We start from the raw sequence: 21,045 nt of genomic DNA on the forward strand, positions 1-21,045 counted from the left end.
CCACTTGTTTCCACCCAGTTTTGAACTGAGGACCTGTCGCGTGTAAAGCGAACGTGATAACCACTACACTACGGACACTTGATTTGGACGTCAGTCCCACCTCCTCTAGGGTACGCTTGTTCAAAAACGACTGAAACTATAGACTGCCCAGTGTTTTAAACATGGCAAAAAGCTGCTAATTTTGTTGGCAGACCAAACATTTTTTATTACTGTACAGGAAACCTCAACGGTCATTTGTTTTTTTTTTGACAGAAAATGTGCCTGCATCCCTGCAAGTGTACTGACCTGCTCAACAGAAAATCGCATAAGAAATTTTTGCAAAAACCACCCACAGTTTCCACCCAGTTTCGAACTGGGGACCTTTCGCGTGTGAGGCGAACGTGATAACCACTACACTACGGAAACACGTCTGCAGGTGGCAGACATAATTCTTTAGCTGCACGCTTATTAAAAAGCATATAAAGGAAATGAGCGCTGCTACCACCTAGCGTGGCAAACAGTTTAAATTTTCTGTCAGAATCCAACCACTGTTTCTGCTCGGTTTCGAACAGAGGACCTTTCGCGTGTTAGGCGAACGTGATGAACACTACACTACAGAAACCTATTGATGACGCACATGTGCTTTATAGAAGATGGCTCCTTCCCATAATCTACTCTGCAAGCAGTGTGACAGTCTGTGAATTCCACAAACAACAGAACAGAGGTCATTCGGCATGGCAGTCTGCCTACAGCTCCTGGGTACGATGGCCTTCACCTGTCTTAAAAGTAAGGGTTTTGTATCGAATTGCAGCATTTATATTTAACATGCCTCCACTTGTTTCCACCCAGTTTTGAACTGAAGACCTTTGCGTGTAAAGCGAACGTGATATCATGGCATGTGCTTTTTAGAAGATGGCTCCTTCCCATAATCTACTCTGCAAGCAGTGTGACAGTCTGTGAATTCCACAAACAACAGAACAGAGGTCATTCGGCATGGCAGTCTGCCTACAGCTCCTTGGTACGATGGCCTTCACCTGTCTCAAAAGCAAGGGTTTTGTAGCGAATTGGAGCATTACATTTAAAATGCCTCCACTTGTTTCCGCCCAGTTTTGAACTGAGGGCCTTTCGCGTGTAAAGCAAACGTGATAACCACTACACTACGGAAACTTGATTTGGATGTCAGTCCCACCGCTTCTAGGGTACGCTTGTTCAAAAGCGACTGAAACTATAGATTGCCCAGTGTTTTTAACATGGCAAAATGCTGCTAATTTTGTTGGCAGACCAAACATTTTATATTACTGTACAGGAAACCTCAATGGTCATTTGTTTTATTTTTGTCCTTTTCTAAAGAGATTAAACCACAAACATCCCTGCAAGTGTACTGACCTGCTCAACAGAAAATCGCATACGAAATTTTTGCAAAAACCACCCACAGTTTCCGCCCAGTTTCGAACTGGGGACCTTTCGCGTGTGAGGCGAACGTGATAACCACTACACTACGGAAACACGTCTTCAGGTTGCAGACATAAATCTTTAGGTGCACGCTTATTAAAAAGCATATAAAAGAAATGAGTGCTGCACCCACCTAGCGTGGCAAACAGTTTAAATTTTCTGTCAGAATCCAACCACTGTTTCTGCTCGGTTTCGAACCGAGGACCTTTCGCGTGTTAAGCGAACGTGATGACCACTACACTACAGAAACCTATTGATGAGACACATGTGCTTTTTAGAAGATGGCTCCTTCCCATAATCTGCTCTGCAGGCAGTGTGACAGTCTGTAAATTCCACAAACAACAGAACAGAGGTCATTCTGCATGGCAGTCTGCCTACAGCTCCTTGGTACGATGGCCTTCACCTGTCTCAAAAGTCATACCGATCTTTATGGGAGCTCCCTGGGCACAGCGCTATGGAGGGCCAGGATCGGAGTTGGGCTTGCACGATTGGAAGGCGCAGACGGAATATCTGGCCGGATTACAGGGACTGAGTGCATCACAGAAAGTACAGTTTGTGTTGGGGTCTTTGGAAGCAGAAGCCAAAAGAGAAGTTCTTGCTGCATCAGAAGCCACACGGGCTACCGCGAAAACTATCTTCGATTTCCTGTCCGGATTATATGGAGACTCTACCCCGGTGGCCACTCTTCGTGCCCAGTTCTTTAACTATCAACAGGGGCCTAAGCAGACTCTTCGGGCATACTCCTTGAAATTGTGGGAGCAGTTTGGCCGGCTGTTGGGTGAACTTCGTCGGGGTCGAGTCGAGGGCGGATCGATGGTGAGAGAGAGGTCGTATTCGGAGAAGGGGCGAGCTCCTGTGCGCCGCCCCCTACGTCCTGTGGGCCCCCGGTTCCAGTGGGATGACCAGGGAAGGCCCATCTGTATTAATTGTGGAGACCCGGGACACATCAGTCGTCAGTGTGGGCTCCGTCGGGGTTCTCAAGGGGGTTTTTAGTCCCACCGGCTACTGTGGGTCAAGTGGCCGGGACCCCTTTGTGTGACCCTCCTTCTGTTCCTGTTTTACGAGACGACAGGGTTGGGCGCTGTCCCACCGTGGAGGTTCAAGCTAACGGAGTCACGATAGATTGTCTGGTCGATACAGGTTCTCAAGTTACGTTATTTTCGGAGAGCCTGGCCCAGGAGTTGGTTGCAGATCATCGGCTCCAAGCAGTGGACGCTTCTAGTCTGACTTTACGGGGGCAAATGGTCTGGACATCCCTTACACTGGGTACATCGTGGTAGACTTTCTGGTCCAAGGGGTTCCCGTCCAACAGAAAGGGGTCGTTATCGTCCGAGATCATTGCTTGGGCATTCATCGAGCACTCCTAGGGATGAACGTTATACTGGATTGCTCGGAGGAATTGTTTCTGGGACGGCCAGCTCGGACTTCTCTGTCATCGGCGAAGCAGGACAGGGACCGGATTCTGGCCGATTGCCGAAGAGTGCACGTGGCTAGTCAAGTGAAGGAGAGAGAAGGCATCGGTCGAGTAGCCTGTCGGTACGCTTTGTCTGTCCCAGCCCAGAGCGAGACCGTGCTTTGGGTCCGAGTACCTGCAGGACCCTGTGGGACGGGTACCTGTGTCCTGGTAGAGCCCCATGAGGACTGTCAACCCATTGAAGTGGCTCACGGGCTGACGGCCATCCACCGTGGGCGAGTCTCAGTAAAGGTGCGGAATGCCAATCCGTCTGGTTCGAGTTTCCTCGGTACGCTCTGCCCAGGTTCACAAGCATCAGTACGTCTGCTTCAGGCAGGTGAGCTCTGCGGTGGTGGAAGTCGCCGTCCGCCCAGTTGAGGCAGAACCAGGCTCTGTGGGAGGAGGGGTGCCGACCCATTTGATGGGAGAGTCCCTGAAGGGTGAAAATCTGGAGGAGGAACAGGTGTTACAGCTCCAGGAGCTCTTGAGAAAATGGCAACATGTGTTCTCGACCCACGAAGAAGACTATGGCTGCACAGGGGTAGTGAGGCATCAAATACCTACCGGTGAGGCGATGCCTAGCCAAGAGCGGTATCGTCCGGTGCCACCCACCCTCTATGCCGAGGTCCGCGCCCTGTTGAAAGGGATGCTGGAGGGAGGAATTGTTCGAGAGAGCAGTAGTCCCAGGGCGGCGCCAATTGTTCTGGTTCAGAAGAAAACGGGAGCTTGGAGGTTCTGCGTTGACTACCGCAAACTCAACAGTGTAACGAAGAAAGATACATTCCCGTTGCCACGGATTGAAGACTCACTCACCTGTCTCACACAAGCGGCGTGGTACTCCACATTGGACCTGGCGAGTGGATACTGGCAGGTGCAGGTAGACGACCGAGATAGAGAGAAGACAGCCTTCACCACCCCGTTTGGGTTATTTGAATGGGACCGGATGCGGTTCGGCCTGTGCAATGCTCCTGCGACCTTTCAGCGCTTGATGCAGCACTGTCTAGGGGGACAACTGGTCGACTCAACGCCGGTATACCTGGACGATGTGATCGTCTTCTCCCCTGACTTCCGCACTCACCTGCACCATCTAGGTGGGAGGAGGACCACCTAGGGAGGAGGAGGAACACAGGAAGTGTTCAGGGCCATGGAGAAATATGGGCTAAAGCTTAGGCCAGACAAATGCCAGTTATTGCGGAAGAAGGTACAGTTCTTGGGACATCGTGTCAGTGCTGCAGGGATATCCCCCGACCCGGAGAAGGTGGCAGCTGTCCAAGGGTGGGAGCCACCCCGGGCAGTGAGACAGGTGCGGTCGTTCCTGGGGTTCGTGGGATTTTGTCGACGCTTTATAAAAGGATTATCTGGGCTTGCTTGGCCATTGAACCAACTCCTTGCTGGTTCCGGACGTGCCCGTGGCAAAGGCTCCCCGTCAGTGCATTGGGATTCCACCTGTGAGACCACCTTCCAGAACCTCAAGCAGGAACTTCTGAGGGCCCCTATCTTGGCCTACGCAGACTTCACCCAGCCGTTCCTTCTGTACACTGACGCCAGCAATGCAGGTTTGGGAGCCGTGTTGGCCCAAGAGCACCAAGGAGTGGAGAGAGTGGTTGCATACGCAAGTCAAAGTTTACATCCCGCAGAGCGGAACGCGGCAAATTACAGTTCCTTCAAAATCGAACTACTGGCAATGAAGTGGGCCATGACGGAGTAGTTCAAAGATTACCTGTTGGGAGCCAAGGTGACGGTGATTACGGATAATAATCCATTAGTACACTTGCAGACCGCCAAGTTGGGGGCAGTAGAACAGCGTTGGGTGGCACAACTAGCAAATTATGATTAACAGCTTAAATACCGACCCGGCAGAGAACACGTAAATGCGGACGCCCTGTCCAGACTCCCAGTCATCCGGAGGGACAACCAAACACCCCTTTGTACCCCTGGCCCTGAAGACGAGTTGCTGATGGCAATGGTGGAAGCTCCCGGGACCCTGAGGGCTGTTCCGTCTAGTTGGGGATGGGACCCCGGGCGGTGGAGAAGGCTGCAGCTGGGAGATGCAGACCTGTGTCAGGTTACGTTGTACCTTAGACTCTAATGGTGCTGGACAACATGGGACTGCATTATATCCTGCAACATCTAGACAGACCTGGGACTTATGCAAGGATCCTCTTTGTGGACTTCAGTTCTGCCTTCAATACCATCATGCCTTATCTTCTCACAGCCAAACTGACCCAGCTCTCCATACCATCCTCGATCTGTCAGTGGATCTCCAGCTTCCTGACGGACCGGCAGCAGCGAGTGAGACTGGGGAAACACACATCCAGGACTCTCACCACCAGCACTGGCGCCCCTCAAGGGTGCGTTCTCTCCCCACTGCTCTTCTCCCTGTACACTAATGACTGCACTTCTAAAGACCCCACTGTCAAGCTCCTGAAATTTGCAGACGACACCACTGTCATCGGTCTCATCCGGAACGGTGACGAGTCTGCTTACAGACTGGAGGTTGAACAGCTGGCTGTCTGGTGCAGTTACAACAACCTTGAGCTGAACACGCTCAAAACAGTGGAGATGATCGCGGACTTCAGGAGGAACAGCCCAGCACTCCCCCCACTCACCATCATGAACAGCACTGTGGAAGCAGTGGAGTCATTCAGGTTCCTGGGCACTATCATCTCTCAGGACCTGAAGTGGGACAATCACATTGACTCCATTGTAAAAAAAGCCCAACAGAGACTGTACTTCCTTCGCCAGCTGAGGAAGTTCAACTTGCCACAGGAGCTGCTGATTCAGTTCTACTCAGCCGTCATCGAGTCTGTCTTATGCACTTCCATCACTGTCTGGTTTGGTTCAGCTACCAAATCAGACATCAGGAGACTACAACGGACAGTCCGGACAGCGGAGAGGATCATTGGTGCCCCCCTGCCATCCCTCCAGGACCTGTACTCTTCCAGAGTGAGGAAGAGAGCAGGTAAAATCATCACTGACTCCACTCACCCTGGACACCACCTGTTTGAACTGTTACCGTCAAGACGGAGACTCAGATCACTGGCCACAAGAACATCTCGGCACAGGAACAGTTTCTTCCCACAGGCCATTTCCCTTCTGAACAGTTAACACACCTCCCAAGGCATATGCCTTTAAGTGCAATACTCACACTGTTTAGTGCAATATCCTACAACTCAGGTGATACTTATACTAAGTGATACTTAGTATTATGTTTCATGTTTCTTGTTGTATTTGTATATGTCCACTGGAAGCCTCAGCACCAAAACAAATTCCTTGTGTGTGCAAGCACACTTGGCAATAAAGCTCTTTCTGATTCTGATTCTGATTCTGATTCTGAAAAAGAGACACTGTTTGTAATAAGTTTCAAAAAGGTTTTATTTAAACACGCATACAAATAGAAAAAAATATAATATTAATATAAATTCACACATCCAACTATATACATATGTTACATGTAGTGCAAACATTAAATTAAAATAAACAAAGGGGTTTCAGTCCAGGGGCGGTGGAACAGCATCCCGCCGGTTCAGTGCCTGGACAAGCTGGCTCAGGGTTCCCAGAAAGGCCTGGTTGAAGGACGACATTGCAGCCATCTCCTCTCTCCTTAAAGCCGCTTCTAGTTCTCGGGCATGTGCTGCATCATCGAGTGCCATCTGTAAATGGCGCTCCCGCTGTGCCCGGTTCAATTCCAGCTGCTCGACATCCGATGTCTGCATCTCCCTCAGGACAGTCAGATGCTCCTGTTCCCTCTTTCGTTTCCTCCGTCCTGGCCAAAAAAATAATTACAATGAATGAGTTATAAAGAAAAACGGACAAGTCACGTTTCATTCAAAGGTTGTGTGTGTTGTAAATTGTTCACATGTATTATCATTACAGCTTCTACATAAAAAAAGTCACTGGGAGTCACTGAACCATTCTCGCTCGTCGAAAAGGAATCTAGATAGAAAGATCATACAAAAGTCAACACAATACGAAAATAGCAATGGCAGATAGTTAGCGGTAGCAGCAATTGTTATCTGCGACACAAGTTTACAGTCTTCGATGTTATAAGTGAGCTTCAGCTTTTCAAAAGCCAGCCTACAGAAAACAAAACTCTCAAGCAGAGTGCGCCTACATGATTAATGTAATGTAAATTTTAAACACTTACCATCCTCCAACAGCGACTCCAACAAACTGGTGGCCGAGTCAAGTCCACCCTCCCTCCCGTTGCTCGGTGGTCTATGGCCGTAGATACCGTCCATCTGTTCGTACCACTTCCAGCTTTTTCGGTTTGAACCACTGCGGCCGTTGTGGTCCTTTACAGCTCTGTAGTCACTTTTCAGTTTTTTTAACTTTTCCCTACATGGCTGGAAAGTCCTGTTGTAGCCATGTGGGGACAGCAGTTCGGAGATTTCTTGATAAACTTTTTCGTTCCTCGTTGCCCCATCTAGCTCTCGCTGGATCCTTTCTTCGGCAACCAAACACAGGAAAGTCTGCACCTCCTCGTTTGACCACGGCGTATTCTTCCGAGTTGCCATAATAGTAAGTTTAGAATATCTGGGCAAACTATTTAAAAATGGCGGGGTTATTCTCTGGTTATTCTGGATACTCCGTCTGCCGCGTGCAATGATGACGCAGTGAATAGTGACGATTCTCTCTGACCAATCAGCAGTCGGCATTGTATTACGTCACATTTTAGTATCGCCTTAGCTCGCTTAGAACCTCGCCGGAGGTGGTACGAAAAAAAGTACCCGAAAGCAGGTACAGGTACAACTTTTACACAGTGGAAAACCAAACAAAGGCGAGTCGAGTCGAGCCGAGCCGAGCCAAGGCGAGCTGGTACTGTGTAGTGGAAAAGCGCCATTAGAGAGAGAGAGACTGTCTGAGTGGAGGCAGGGATGGTAACTGTGTCTGTCTTTCTGTTATCGGCCTGCTAGAGCAAGCTGAAGCAAAATAGTGATAATGAACCAAAATCCAGCTGACTTTTCTAAGATCAACTGAATAATGAACAGACATGCTTTGAAACTGGTTAAGAGACCATGTAAAATTAGGTAAAAGCTACAGTAAAATGTGAAGTTTAAAATCTTACTTAAAATTTAAATCTTTTTAGAGATGATATAATGAAAAGCGAACATTAAAAATGAACAGTTAAAATATGTGTCTAATATGTGTGTGTGTGATGGTGACTGCACTCTTTGTCTTGTATGTGTTAGTTTGGGGTACTATTATTTCCTGATTTTGAGGATATTGTGTCATTAACCTCTTGTTTTTTAATATGGTGCCTGGTAGGTCAGGTCAATAAGTTCATGCAATTTTTTTAAGTGCCAGGTCCAAACAAAGAGAGTTTCAGTTCATCTGCACCTGCCAGCTGCTAAAGTATTGCAAAAATTATTGCTGACCGCAGAACAGGGCTTCCGGTCTACATCCAACAGTCTTGCGTTGGTGGTATAGCGGTGAGCATAGCTGCCTTCCAAGCAGTTGACCCGGGTTCGATTCCCGGCCAACGTATCACATTTGTAAATTAAAGACCTTGATTACGAGCATTCTTGCTATGGGTTCGATTCCTGGGTCTGTCCATTCTTGCTGTATGCGTTGATTCCCGGCCAACGCATTGCATTTTTCTCAACCTGTCTTTAAAACAGTCGTCCGAGGCCCCTTGCCAACTTCTCCTGCAACTCGTTTGCTGGAGCAAAACATTTGTTAAGGTCTTTTGGCAGCAGTACAGGACTGGATCTCCCCGTCGGGGAATCGAACCCCAGTCTCCGCGTGACAGGCGGAGATACTTTCCACTATACTAACAAAGAGTTGCAGAGACAGGTAGTTGTATCCGATCAGCACGGCTTCCAGGAACAGCGTCATGCGTCATTTTAGCTCAACGCTTCACAGAAGCCAGTGAATCCAAAAAATAATCTAATACCGTTTAAATATGAAGTGTCTGTATAAAAAGTGTTACATTATTAAATTAGAGACCCTTTTTTTTAATATGGTGCCTGGTAGGTCAGGTCAATAAGTTCATGCAATTTTTTTAAGTGCCAGGTCCAAACAAAGAGAGTTTCAGTTCATCTGCACCTGCCAGCTGCTAAAGTATTGCGAAAATTATTGCTGACCGCAGAACAGGGCTTCAGGTCTACATCCAACAGTCTTGCGTTGGTGGTATAGTGGTGAGCATAGCTGCCTTCCAAGCAGTTGACCCAGGATCGATTGCTGGCCAACGCATCACATTTGTAAATTAAAGACCTTGATTACGAGCATTCTTGCTATGGGTTCGATTCCTGGGTCTGTCCATTCTTGCTGTATGGGTTCGATTCCCGGCCAACGCATTGCATTTTTCTCAAGCTGTCTTTAAAACAGTCGTCCGGGCCCCTTGCCAACTTCCCTGTAACTTGTTTGCTGGAGCAAAACATTTGTTAAGGTCTTTTGGCAGCAGTAAAGGACTGAATCTCCCCGTCGGGGAATCGAACCCCAGTCTCCGTGTGACAGGCGGAGATACTTTCCACTATACTAACAAGGAGTTGCAGAGACAGGTAGTTGTATCCGATCAGCGCGGCTTGCAGGAACGGCGTCATGCGTCATTTTAGCTCAACGCTTCACAGAAGCCAGTGAATGCAAAAAATAATCTAATACCGTTTAAATATGAAGTGTCTGTATAAAACGTGTTACATTATTAAATTAGAGACCTTGTTTTTTAATATGGTGCCTGGTAGTCAGGTCAATAAGTTCATGCAATTTTTTTAAGTGCCAGGTCCAAACAAAGAGAGTTTCAGTTCATCTGCACCTGCCAGCTGCTAAAGTATTGCGAAAATTATTGCTGACCGCAGAACAGGGCTTCCAGTCTACATCCAACAGTCTTGCGTTGGTGGTATAGTGGTCAGCATAGCTGCCTTCCAAGCAGTTGACCCGGGTTCGATTCCCGGCCATCGTATCACATTTGTAAATTAAAGACCTTGATTACGAGCATTCTTGCTATGGGTTCGATTCCTGGGTCTGTCCATTCTTGCTGTATGCGTTCGATTCCTGGCCAACGCATTGCATTTTTCTCAAGCTGTCTTTAAAACAGTCATCCGAGGCCCCTTGCCAACTTCTCCTGCAACTTGTTTGCTGGAGCAAAACATTTGTTAAGGTCTTTTGGCAGCAGTACAGGACTGGATCTCCCCGTCGGGGAATCGAACCCCAGTCTCCGCGTGACTGGCGGAGGTACTTTCCACTATACTAACAAAGAGTTGCAGAGACAGGTAGTTGTATCCGATCAGCGCGGCTTCCAGGAACAGCGTCATGCGTCATTTTAGCTCAACGCTTCACAGAAGCCAGTGAATCCAAAAAATAATCTAATACCGTTTAAATATGAAGTGTCTGTATAAAACGTGTTACATTATTAAATTAGAGACCCTTTTTTTTTAATATGGTGCCTGGTAGGTCAGGTCAATAAGTTCATGCAATTTTTTTAAGTGCCAGGTCCAAACAAAGAGAGTTTCAATTCATCTGCACCTGCCAGCTGCTAATATATTGCGAACATTCTTGCTGACCGCACATGAGGGCTTCCAGTCTACATCCAACAGTCTTGTGTTGGTGGTATAGTGGTGAGCATAGCTGCCTTCCAAGCAGTTGACCCGGGTTCGATTCCAGGCCAACGCATCACATTTGTAAATTAAAGACCTTGATTACGAGCATTCTTGCTATGGGTTCGATTCCTGGGTCTGTCCATTCTTGCTGTATGCGTTCGATTCCCGGCCAACGCATTACATTTTTCTCAAGCTGTCTTTAAAACAGTCGTCGGTGGCCCCTTGCCAACTTCTCCTGTAACTTGTTTGCTGGAGCAAAACATTTGTTAAGGTCTTTTGGCAGCAGTACAGGACTGGATCTCCCCGTCGGGGAATCGAACCCCGGTCTTCCGCGTGACAGGCGGAGATACTTTCCACTATACTAACGAGGAGTTGCAGAGACAGGTAGTTGTATCCGATCAGCGCGGCTTCCAGGAACGGCGTCATGCGTCATTTTAGCTCAACGCTTCACAGAAGCCAGTGAATCCAAAAAATAATCTAATACCGTTTAAATATGAAGTGTCTGTATAAAACGTGTTACATTATTAAATTAGAGACCTTGTTTTTTAATATGGTGTTGTAGGATTACAAATTTTATTTAAATATTTAATTTAGATTTCCAATACAAAAGTATTTTATATTGAGAAAGTTTATAAATGATGAGACCAGGAAATCTCTGCAAACGGTAGGGGTTCCCAGCAGGATATTCCTGACTGTCCCATCTCAGTGCGAGAAGGCTAGGCTTTTCCTGTTCTCATTGTTTTACCGGGTGAAGAGTCATGCTGAGCAAGTTTGAACACCTGCTATTTTATTACTGAGACCATTTGTCTTGGAGTTCTTATCTCAGTGCGAGAAGTCCTGCACCGTTCTGTTCTCATGTTTCAACTCATTTACATGCTTTGTTCCTCACAATGTAATCCCTCCCCCTTGAAATGTATATAAACTACAATGTAAAGTTCCCTTAGTTAGACGATGTTGGAATGACTGCAGCTACCGACAAACAATAAAGAACTTCTGCTTGGAAAACTTCTACTGTCTCCTGGTCTGAGCTTCTAACTTTTCTACAAAGAAAAAGATCACTACAGTGCCTGGTAGGTCAGGTCAATAAGTTCATGCAATTTTTTTAAGTGCCAGGTCCAAACAAAGAGAGTTTCAGTTCATCTGCACCTGCCAGCTGCTAATGTATTGCGAAAATTCTTGCTGACGGCACAACTGGGCTTCCAGTCTACGTTCAAAGGCCTGCGTTGGTGGTATAGTGGTGAGCATAGCTGCCTTCTGAAGGGTTGGGGTCAGAATCCCTTGCCTCTTCAATTCAACTATATGCATATCCTTTGTTTTATGATTACATTATGACTATAAGCACTAATAAAGTTATATAATCATTTCATGATTACGTTATTACTATAATGAGCACTAATCAAGTTATATAATCATTCCCATATGTTTCTTATTCATACTTTTGCTGAATGCACATCTTTCCTGAATGTTGGTTGAATGCCTATCTTTCATGAATGTCTCCTGATGTCTGTGACTAATCTTCTGTGTCCCTGAGTGAGAACATTAAACACAGGCTTTTTGTCTGTATGTATATTAATGAGTGTGTTAAACTTAAAGAAAACCCTCATCATATGATCATGTTTCTCTGCTGACCCTATTAACGGACAGGGGCAATTTCTGTACAATTCTATGATTTGTTTTACTTCTTTCATACCTATATCTCTCAAGAAGTAAAGTAATTGTTATTTCCTCTCTCTGAGAATGGAAGGTTTTATCAGTATGTTGCAGGTCTCATGACACGGGGTGGCTGGTCTCATGACGCTTTTCGATGGGCCCTCCGAGGTAATTACTGGATCTTCGTGACTTGGATGACAGCTATCTTGATTGTTGTCAACGTACCCGTCTATCTATGTGTCATTGTTTAAATTTTATGTCCTCTGAGCCAATCAGAAGTGAATGTTTATGGAATGTATGCCCTTGGTAACAGTATAACTGGTGTACGATTTTCATGTAAGGTAGAGTTAGCTTGCGACCTCCTCGTGAGACTTTGACGCTGGCTCTACCAATTTAACTGCAAACTATTCTTCAGTAAATTTTACTCTTTGATTGAACATCACGACTCCTGGTCTTCTTTCATCATCTCTGGTCCTGGGTCAAGAACTGTAAACCCCCTCTTTACAGTCCTTTCACTTCCAAGCAGTTGACCTGGGTTCGATTCCCGGCCAACGCATCACATTTGTACATTAAAGACCTTGATTACGAGCATTCTTGCTATGGGTTCGATTCCTGGATCGATCCATTCTTGCTGTATGGGTTCGATTCCCGGCCAACGCATTCCATTTTTCTCAAGCTGTCTTTAAAACAGTCGTCAGGGCCCCTTGCCAACTTCCCTGTAACTTGTTTGCTGGAGCAAAACTTTTGTTAAGGTCTTTTGGCAGCAGTAAAGGACTGAATCTCCCCGTCGGGGAATCGAACCCCAGTCTCCGCATGACAGGCGGAGATACTTTCCACTATACTAACAAGGAGTTGCAGAGACAGGTAGTTGTATCCGATCAGCGCGGCTTGCAGGAACGGCGTCATGCGTCATTTTAGCTCAACGCTTCACAGAAGCCAGTGAATCCAAAAAATAATCTAATACCGTTTAAATATGAAGTGTCTGTATAAAACGTGTTACATTATTAAATTAGAGACCTTGTTTTTTAATATGGTGCCTGGTAGGTCAGGTCAATAAGTTCATGCAATTTTTTTAAGTGCCAGGTCCAAACAAAGAGAGTTTCAGTTCATCTGCACCTGCCAGCTGCTAAAGTATTGCAAAAATTATTGCTGACCGGAGAACAGGGCTTCCGGTCTACATCCAACAGTCTTGCGTTGGTGGTATAGTGGTGAGCATAGCTGCCTTCCAAGCAGTTGACCCGGGTTCGATTCCCGGCCAACGTATCACATTTGTAAATTAAAGACCTTGATTACGAGCATTCTTGCTATGGGTTCGATTCCTGGGTCTGTCCATTCTTGCTGTATGCGTTCGATTCCCGGCCAACGCATTGCATTTTTCTCAACCTGTCTTTAAAACAGTCGTCCGAGGCCCCTTGCCAACTTCTCCTGCAACTCGTTTGCTGGAGCAAAACATTTGTTAAGGTCTTTTGGCAGCAGTACAGGACTGGATCTCCCCGTCGGGGAATCGAACCCCAGTCTCCGCGTGACAGGCGGAGATACTTTCCACTATACTAACAAAGAGTTGCAGAGACAGGTAGTTGTGTCCGATCAGCGCAGCTTCCAGGAACAGCGTCATGCGTCATTTTAGCTCAACGCTTCACAGAAGCCAGTGAATCCAAAAAATAATCTAATACCGTTTAAATATGAAGTGTCTGTATAAAAAGTGTTACATTATTAAATTAGAGACTCTTTTTTTTAATATGGTGCCTGGTAGGTCAGGTCAATAAGTTCATGCAATTTTTTTAAGTGCCAGGTCCAAACAAAGAGAGTTTCAGTTCATCTGCACCTGCCAGCTGCTAAAGTATTGCGAAAATTATTGCTGACCCCCAGTCTCCGTGTGACAGGCGGAGATACTTTCCACTATACTAACAAGGAGTTGCAGAGACAGGTAGTTGTATCCGATCAGCGCGGCTTGCAGGAACGGCGTCATGCGTAATTTTAGCTCAACGCTTAACAGAAGCCAGTGAATGCAAAAAATAATCTAATACCGTTTAAATATGAAGTGTCTGTATAAAACGTGTTACATTATTAAATTAGAGACCTTGTTTTTTAATATGGTGCCTGGTAGGTCAGGTCAATAAGTTCATGCAATTTTTTTAAGTGCCAGGTCCAAACAAAGAGAGTTTCAGTTCATCTGCACCTGCCAGCTGCTAAAGTATTGCGAAAATTATTGCTGACCGCAGAACAGGGCTTCCAGTCTGCAACCAACAGTCTTGCGTTGGTGGTATAGTGGTGAGCATAGCTGCCTTCCAAGCAGTTGACCCGGGTTCGATTCCCGGCCATCGCATCACATTTGTGACCAGTCACGGAAACTAGGGACACAAGTCGGTTCTGGGGCATTTTGAGTTATTCATAGATTCTGAGAGTGTAATATCCAAGCTTTCCAACGATGTGTAACATGTGGAAATCTGATAATATTTGGAGAAGTTGTGGCCATTTTAAAGTAGGCACTTAAAAAAGCTCAAAGAGGAGAAAACGAGCTCTAAAGATTGTGCAGTTCTCACCTGTCTCTGCTGCTGGGGGTGACAATAGGGCTCATTTACATCTCATTTAGATAAGCCATACCCCCTGTAAAGCTCCTCCATGTGCTTTACAGCTTTTTTTGCACTTCGAATGAGTGCACTTCTGCCGCACTAGGCGAAAAACAATTGTGCTGCCCCTCTATTTGCAACGTACCAGCAACAACACACAAAGACCAATAATGCCATATAGCCTGCATATAACGCGAAACCAGCAACAACACATAAAGACCAATATGCCATATACATATAACGCAAAACCAGCAACAACACACAAAGACCAATATGCCATATAGCCTGCATATAACGCAAAACCAGCAACAACACACAAAGGCCAATATGCCATATACATACAGTATAACGCAAAACCAGCAACAACACACAAAGACCAAAATGCCATATACATATAACGCAAAACCAGCAACAACAAACAAAGACCAATAAGCCATAGGCCTACATATAGCGCAAATAGTGCGCAACGCTCGTGTGCACAAAATGTCAACAATATTAAAGTTTATGTAGGAGGCAAATGCCTGCTGGCATTTTTCTTTAAGCAGTCATTTCTGCAATTTTCCAAATAATCACATTTCACCTCCTCAAATTACTGTTGCAAATCTCTTTACACCACTTTCTTATGTGCGTATACACACACAAATGAAATGTCCGCAAGCACATTATATCATCAGCAGGTTCAGCATCTTAAATAACGACTAAAGAGCAAATGAAGCTTAACTTACATTTCAGAAACACGCACGGCAGGCCTTCATCGCAGCAAAGGTCTTAACTGCATCCTCTATTTCGATTCTCCGTCACATATGAAACAGCCAGCCACCACTGTCAGCGAGCCGAGCCGCCGTATTGAAGCACTGAGGGCGCGCGCGCTGCGCCCATACCTCCGGTTCAGTTTCCCGAGCCCACGAAGTGCGGCGAAAACATTTTCGGTGTAACTGCCAGACGGTTCATCTCGTCTGCGACAATCTTTGCGGCATCCATCTTCATTGAATTTTGATATCAGAGAGAGCCGGCCAGAGCACAGCATAATAAGTAGCCATGTGGTTGACTTGGACGGCGGGGGCAAAAGCGCCGGGTTATTCAGTATGGAAATACACACAGACAATGACACGCCACGCCCCTACTGCATGCTAGAATCTCCGAAAACAAGCCGATTTCAACCTCAAAATGTAAGCTTTTAAATATACCAATACTGCTATCTCAAACATGGAGAGGCTTCTTCGTGATTTCAATTAACAGATTCTCCAAAAAATTGAAAATCACCAATTTTGAAAAAAAACTCTTCTTTCTCATTTTGCTCGAAAGTTGTGCTGCCGACTTGTGTCCCTGGTTTCTGTGACGGGTCACATTTGTAAATTAAAGACCTTGATTACGAGCATTCTTGCTATGGGTTCGATTCCTGGGTCTGTCCATTCTTGCTGTATGCGTTCGATTCCCGGCCAACGCATTGCATTTTTCTCAAGCTGTCTTTAAAACAGTCGTCCGAGGCCCCTTGCCAACTTCTCCTGCAACTTGTTTGCTGGAGCAAAACATTTGTTAAGGTCTTTTGGCAGCAGTACAGGACTGGATCTCCCCGTCGGGGAATCGAACCCCAGTCTCCGCGTGACAGGCGGAGGTATTTTCCACTATACTAACAAAGAGTTGCAGAGACAGGTAGTTGTATCCGATCAGCGCGGCTTCCAGGAACAGCGTCATGCGTCATTTTAGCTCAACGCTTCACAGAAGCCAGTGAATCCAAAAAATAATCTAATACCGTTTAAATATGAAGTGTCTGTATAAAACGTGTTACATTATTAAATTAGAGACCCTTTTTTTTAATATGGTGCCTGGTAGGTCAGGTCAATAAGTTCATGCAATTTTTTTAAGTGCCAGGTCCAAACAAAGAGAGTTTCAATTCATCTGCACCTGCCAGCTGCTAATATATTGCGAACATTCTTGCTGACCGCACAAGAGGGCTTCCAGTCTACATCCAACAGTCTTGTGTTGGTGGTATAGTGGTGAGCATAGCTGCCTTAAAAGCAGTTGACCCGGGTTCGATTCCTGGACAACGCAACACATTTGTAAATTAAAGACCTTGATTACGAGCATTCTTGCTATGGGTTTGATTCCTGGGTCTGTCCATTCTTGCTGTATGCGTTCGATTCCCGGCCAACGCATTGCATTTTTCTCAAGCTGTCTTTAAAACAGTCGTCGGTGGCCCCTTGCCAACTTCTCCTGTAACTTGTTTGCTGGAGCAAAACATTTGTTAAGGTCTTTTGGCAGCAGTAAAGGACTGGATCTCCCCGTCGGGGAATCGAACCCCGGTCTTCCGCGTGACAGGCAGAGATACTTTCCACTATACTAACGAGGAGTTGCAGAGACAGGTAGTTGTATCCGATCAGCGCGGCTGATCGGATACAAATACCATATTAGTTGTATCCGATGATCGACACCATATTTTTAATATGGTGTTGTAGGATTACAAATTTTATTTAAATGTTTAATTTAGATTTCCAATAAAATATTATTTTATATTGAGAAAGTTTATAAATGATGAGACCAGGAAATCTCTGCAAACGGTAGGGGTTCCCAGCAGGATATTCCTGACTGTCCCATCTCAGTGCGAGAAGGCTAGGCTTTTCCTGTTCTCATTGTTTTACCGGGTGAAGAGTCATGCTGAGCAAGTTTGAACACCTGCTATTTTATTACTGAGACCATTTGTCTTGGAGTTCTTATCTCAGTGCGAGAAGTCCTGCACCGTTCTGTTCTCATGTTTCAACTCATTTACATGCTTTGTTCCTCACAATGTAATCCCTCCCCCTTGAAATGTATATAAACTACAATGTAAAGTTCCCATAGTTAGACGATGTTGGAATGACTGCAGCTACCGACAAACAATAAAGAACTTCTGCTTGGAAAACTTCTACTGTCTCCTGGTCTGAGCTTCTAACTTTTCTACAAAGGAAAAGATCACTACAGTGCCTGGTAGGTCAGGTCAATAAGTTCATGCAATTTTTTTAAGTGCCAGGTCCAAACAAAGAGAGTTTCAGTTCATCTGCACCTGCCAGCTGCTAATGTATTGCGAAAATTCTTGCTGACGGCACAACTGGGCTTCCAGTCTACATCCAACAGTCTTGCGTTGGTGGTATAGTGGTGAGCATAGCTGCCTTCCAAGCAGTTGACCCGGGTTCGATTCCCGGCCATCGCATCACATTTGTGACCAGTCACGGAAACTAGGGACACAAGTCGGTTCTGGGGCATTTTGAGTTATTCATAGATTCTGAGAGTGTAATATCCAAGCTTTCCAACGATGTGTAACATGTGGAAATCTGATAATATTTGGAGAAGTTGTGGCCATTTTAAAGTAGGCACTTAAAAAAGCTCAAAGAGGAGAAAACGAGCTCTAAAGATTGTGCAGTTCTCACCTGTCTCTGCTGCTGGGGGTGACAATAGGGCTCATTTACATCTCATTTAGATAAGCCATACCCCCTGTAAAGCTCCTCCATGTGCTTTACAGCTTTTTTTGCACTTCGAATGAGTGCACTTCTGCCGCACTAGGCGAAAAACAATTGTGCTGCCCCTCTATTTGCAACGTACCAGCAACAACACACAAAGACCAATAATGCCATATAGCCTGCATATAACGCGAAACCAGCAACAACACATAAAGACCAATATGCCATATACATATAACGCAAAACCAGCAACAACACACAAAGACCAATATGCCATATAGCCTGCATATAACGCAAAACCAGCAACAACACACAAAGGCCAATATGCCATATACATACAGTATAACGCAAAACCAGCAACAACACACAAAGACCAAAATGCCATATACATATAACGCAAAACCAGCAACAACAAACAAAGACCAATAAGCCATAGGCCTACATATAGCGCAAATAGTGCGCAACGCTCGTGTGCACAAAATGTCAACAATATTAAAGTTTATGTAGGAGGCAAATGCCTGCTGGCATTTTTCTTTAAGCAGTCATTTCTGCAATTTTCCAAATAATCACATTTCACCTCCTCAAATTACTGTTGCAAATCTCTTTACACCACTTTCTTATGTGCGTATACACACACAAATGAAATGTCCGCAAGCACATTATATCATCAGCAGGTTCAGCATCTTAAATAACGACTAAAGAGCAAATGAAGCTTAACTTACATTTCAGAAACACGCACGGCAGGCCTTCATCGCAGCAAAGGTCTTAACTGCATCCTCTATTTCGATTCTCCGTCACATATGAAACAGCCAGCCACCACTGTCAGCGAGCCGAGCCGCCGTATTGAAGCACTGAGGGCGCGCGCGCTGCGCCCATACCTCCGGTTCAGTTTCCCGAGCCCACGAAGTGCGGCGAAAACATTTTCGGTGTAACTGCCAGACGGTTCATCTCGTCTGCGACAATCTTTGCGGCATCCATCTTCATTGAATTTTGATATCAGAGAGAGCCGGCCAGAGCACAGCATAATAAGTAGCCATGTGGTTGACTTGGACGGCGGGGGCAAAAGCGCCGGGTTATTCAGTATGGAAATACACACAGACAATGACACGCCACGCCCCTACTGCATGCTAGAATCTCCGAAAACAAGCCGATTTCAACCTCAAAATGTAAGCTTTTAAATATACCAATACTGCTATCTCAAACATGGAGAGGCTTCTTCGTGATTTCAATTAACAGATTCTCCAAAAAATTGAAAATCACCAATTTTGAAAAAAAACTCTTCTTTCTCATTTTGCTCGAAAGTTGTGCTGCCGACTTGTGTCCCTGGTTTCTGTGACGGGTCACATTTGTAAATTAAAGACCTTGATTACGAGCATTCTTGCTATGGGTTCGATTCCTGGGTCTGTCCATTCTTGCTGTATGCGTTCGATTCCCGGCCAACGCATTGCATTTTTCTCAAGCTGTCTTTAAAACAGTCGTCCGAGGCCCCTTGCCAACTTCTCCTGCAACTTGTTTGCTGGAGCAAAACATTTGTTAAGGTCTTTTGGCAGCAGTACAGGACTGGATCTCCCCGTCGGGGAATCGAACCCCAGTCTCCGCGTGACAGGCGGAGGTATTTTCCACTATACTAACAAAGAGTTGCAGAGACAGGTAGTTGTATCCGATCAGCGCGGCTTCCAGGAACAGCGTCATGCGTCATTTTAGCTCAACGCTTCACAGAAGCCAGTGAATCCAAAAAATAATCTAATACCGTTTAAATATGAAGTGTCTGTATAAAACGTGTTACATTATTAAATTAGAGACCCTTTTTTTTAATATGGTGCCTGGTAGGTCAGGTCAATAAGTTCATGCAATTTTTTTAAGTGCCAGGTCCAAACAAAGAGAGTTTCAATTCATCTGCACCTGCCAGCTGCTAATATATTGCGAACATTCTTGCTGACCGCACAAGAGGGCTTCCAGTCTACATCCAACAGTCTTGTGTTGGTGGTATAGTGGTGAGCATAGCTGCCTTAAAAGCAGTTGACCCGGGTTCGATTCCTGGACAACGCAACACATTTGTAAATTAAAGACCTTGATTACGAGCATTCTTGCTATGGGTTTGATTCCTGGGTCTGTCCATTCTTGCTGTATGCGTTCGATTCCCGGCCAACGCATTGCATTTTTCTCAAGCTGTCTTTAAAACAGTCGTCGGTGGCCCCTTGCCAACTTCTCCTGTAACTTGTTTGCTGGAGCAAAACATTTGTTAAGGTCTTTTGGCAGCAGTAAAGGACTGGATCTCCCCGTCGGGGAATCGAACCCCGGTCTTCCGCGTGACAGGCAGAGATACTTTCCACTATACTAACGAGGAGTTGCAGAGACAGGTAGTTGTATCCGATCAGCGCGGCTGATCGGATACAAATACCATATTAGTTGTATCCGATGATCGACACCATATTTTTAATATGGTGTTGTAGGATTACAAATTTTATTTAAATGTTTAATTTAGATTTCCAATAAAATATTATTTTATATTGAGAAAGTTTATAAATGATGAGACCAGGAAATCTCTGCAAACGGTAGGGGTTCCCAGCAGGATATTCCTGACTGTCCCATCTCAGTGCGAGAAGGCTAGGCTTTTCCTGTTCTCATTGTTTTACCGGGTGAAGAGTCATGCTGAGCAAGTTTGAACACCTGCTATTTTATTACTGAGACCATTTGTCTTGGAGTTCTTATCTCAGTGCGAGAAGTCCTGCACCGTTCTGTTCTCATGTTTCAACTCATTTACATGCTTTGTTCCTCACAATGTAATCCCTCCCCCTTGAAATGTATATAAACTACAATGTAAAGTTCCCATAGTTAGACGATGTTGGAATGACTGCAGCTACCGACAAACAATAAAGAACTTCTGCTTGGAAAACTTCTACTGTCTCCTGGTCTGAGCTTCTAACTTTTCTACAAAGGAAAAGATCACTACAGTGCCTGGTAGGTCA

General features: G+C 45.5%; 12 non-coding genes across 12 annotated transcripts; 5 read left to right on the forward strand and 7 right to left on the reverse strand.

The window, feature by feature from the left end:
* Positions 1–332: 332 nt before the first annotated feature.
* Positions 333–405, reverse strand: trnav-cac (transfer RNA valine (anticodon CAC)). Its single transcript has one exon. It is a non-coding gene; the product is annotated as a tRNA-Val (tRNA).
* A 668-nt stretch (positions 406–1,073) lies between these two features.
* trnav-uac (transfer RNA valine (anticodon UAC)) lies at positions 1,074–1,146 on the reverse strand. Its single transcript has one exon. It is a non-coding gene; the product is annotated as a tRNA-Val (tRNA).
* Positions 1,147–1,412: 266 nt separating this feature from the next.
* Positions 1,413–1,485, reverse strand: trnav-cac (transfer RNA valine (anticodon CAC)). The gene has a single exon. It is a non-coding gene; the product is annotated as a tRNA-Val (tRNA).
* Positions 1,486–1,608: 123 nt separating this feature from the next.
* trnav-aac (transfer RNA valine (anticodon AAC)) lies at positions 1,609–1,681 on the reverse strand. The gene has a single exon. It is a non-coding gene; the product is annotated as a tRNA-Val (tRNA).
* Positions 1,682–8,299: 6,618 nt separating this feature from the next.
* Positions 8,300–8,371, forward strand: trnag-ucc (transfer RNA glycine (anticodon UCC)). The gene has a single exon. It is a non-coding gene; the product is annotated as a tRNA-Gly (tRNA).
* Positions 8,372–9,713: 1,342 nt separating this feature from the next.
* On the forward strand, positions 9,714–9,785 carry trnag-ucc (transfer RNA glycine (anticodon UCC)). Its single transcript has one exon. It is a non-coding gene; the product is annotated as a tRNA-Gly (tRNA).
* A 936-nt stretch (positions 9,786–10,721) lies between these two features.
* trnad-guc (transfer RNA aspartic acid (anticodon GUC)) lies at positions 10,722–10,793 on the reverse strand. Its single transcript has one exon. It is a non-coding gene; the product is annotated as a tRNA-Asp (tRNA).
* Positions 10,794–13,263: 2,470 nt separating this feature from the next.
* trnag-ucc (transfer RNA glycine (anticodon UCC)) lies at positions 13,264–13,335 on the forward strand. The gene has a single exon. It is a non-coding gene; the product is annotated as a tRNA-Gly (tRNA).
* A 991-nt stretch (positions 13,336–14,326) lies between these two features.
* trnag-ucc (transfer RNA glycine (anticodon UCC)) lies at positions 14,327–14,398 on the forward strand. The gene has a single exon. It is a non-coding gene; the product is annotated as a tRNA-Gly (tRNA).
* A 2,522-nt stretch (positions 14,399–16,920) lies between these two features.
* On the reverse strand, positions 16,921–16,992 carry trnad-guc (transfer RNA aspartic acid (anticodon GUC)). The gene has a single exon. It is a non-coding gene; the product is annotated as a tRNA-Asp (tRNA).
* A 765-nt stretch (positions 16,993–17,757) lies between these two features.
* On the forward strand, positions 17,758–17,829 carry trnag-ucc (transfer RNA glycine (anticodon UCC)). The gene has a single exon. It is a non-coding gene; the product is annotated as a tRNA-Gly (tRNA).
* Positions 17,830–20,351: 2,522 nt separating this feature from the next.
* Positions 20,352–20,423, reverse strand: trnad-guc (transfer RNA aspartic acid (anticodon GUC)). Its single transcript has one exon. It is a non-coding gene; the product is annotated as a tRNA-Asp (tRNA).
* Positions 20,424–21,045: the final 622 nt, after the last annotated feature.

Source organism: Siphateles boraxobius, unplaced genomic scaffold (assembly GCF_051911475.1).
Source record: "Siphateles boraxobius isolate OS27281-9 unplaced genomic scaffold, OSU_SipBor_1 23, whole genome shotgun sequence".
In the NCBI taxonomy this organism is placed as follows: Eukaryota; Metazoa; Chordata; class Actinopteri; order Cypriniformes; family Leuciscidae; genus Siphateles; species Siphateles boraxobius.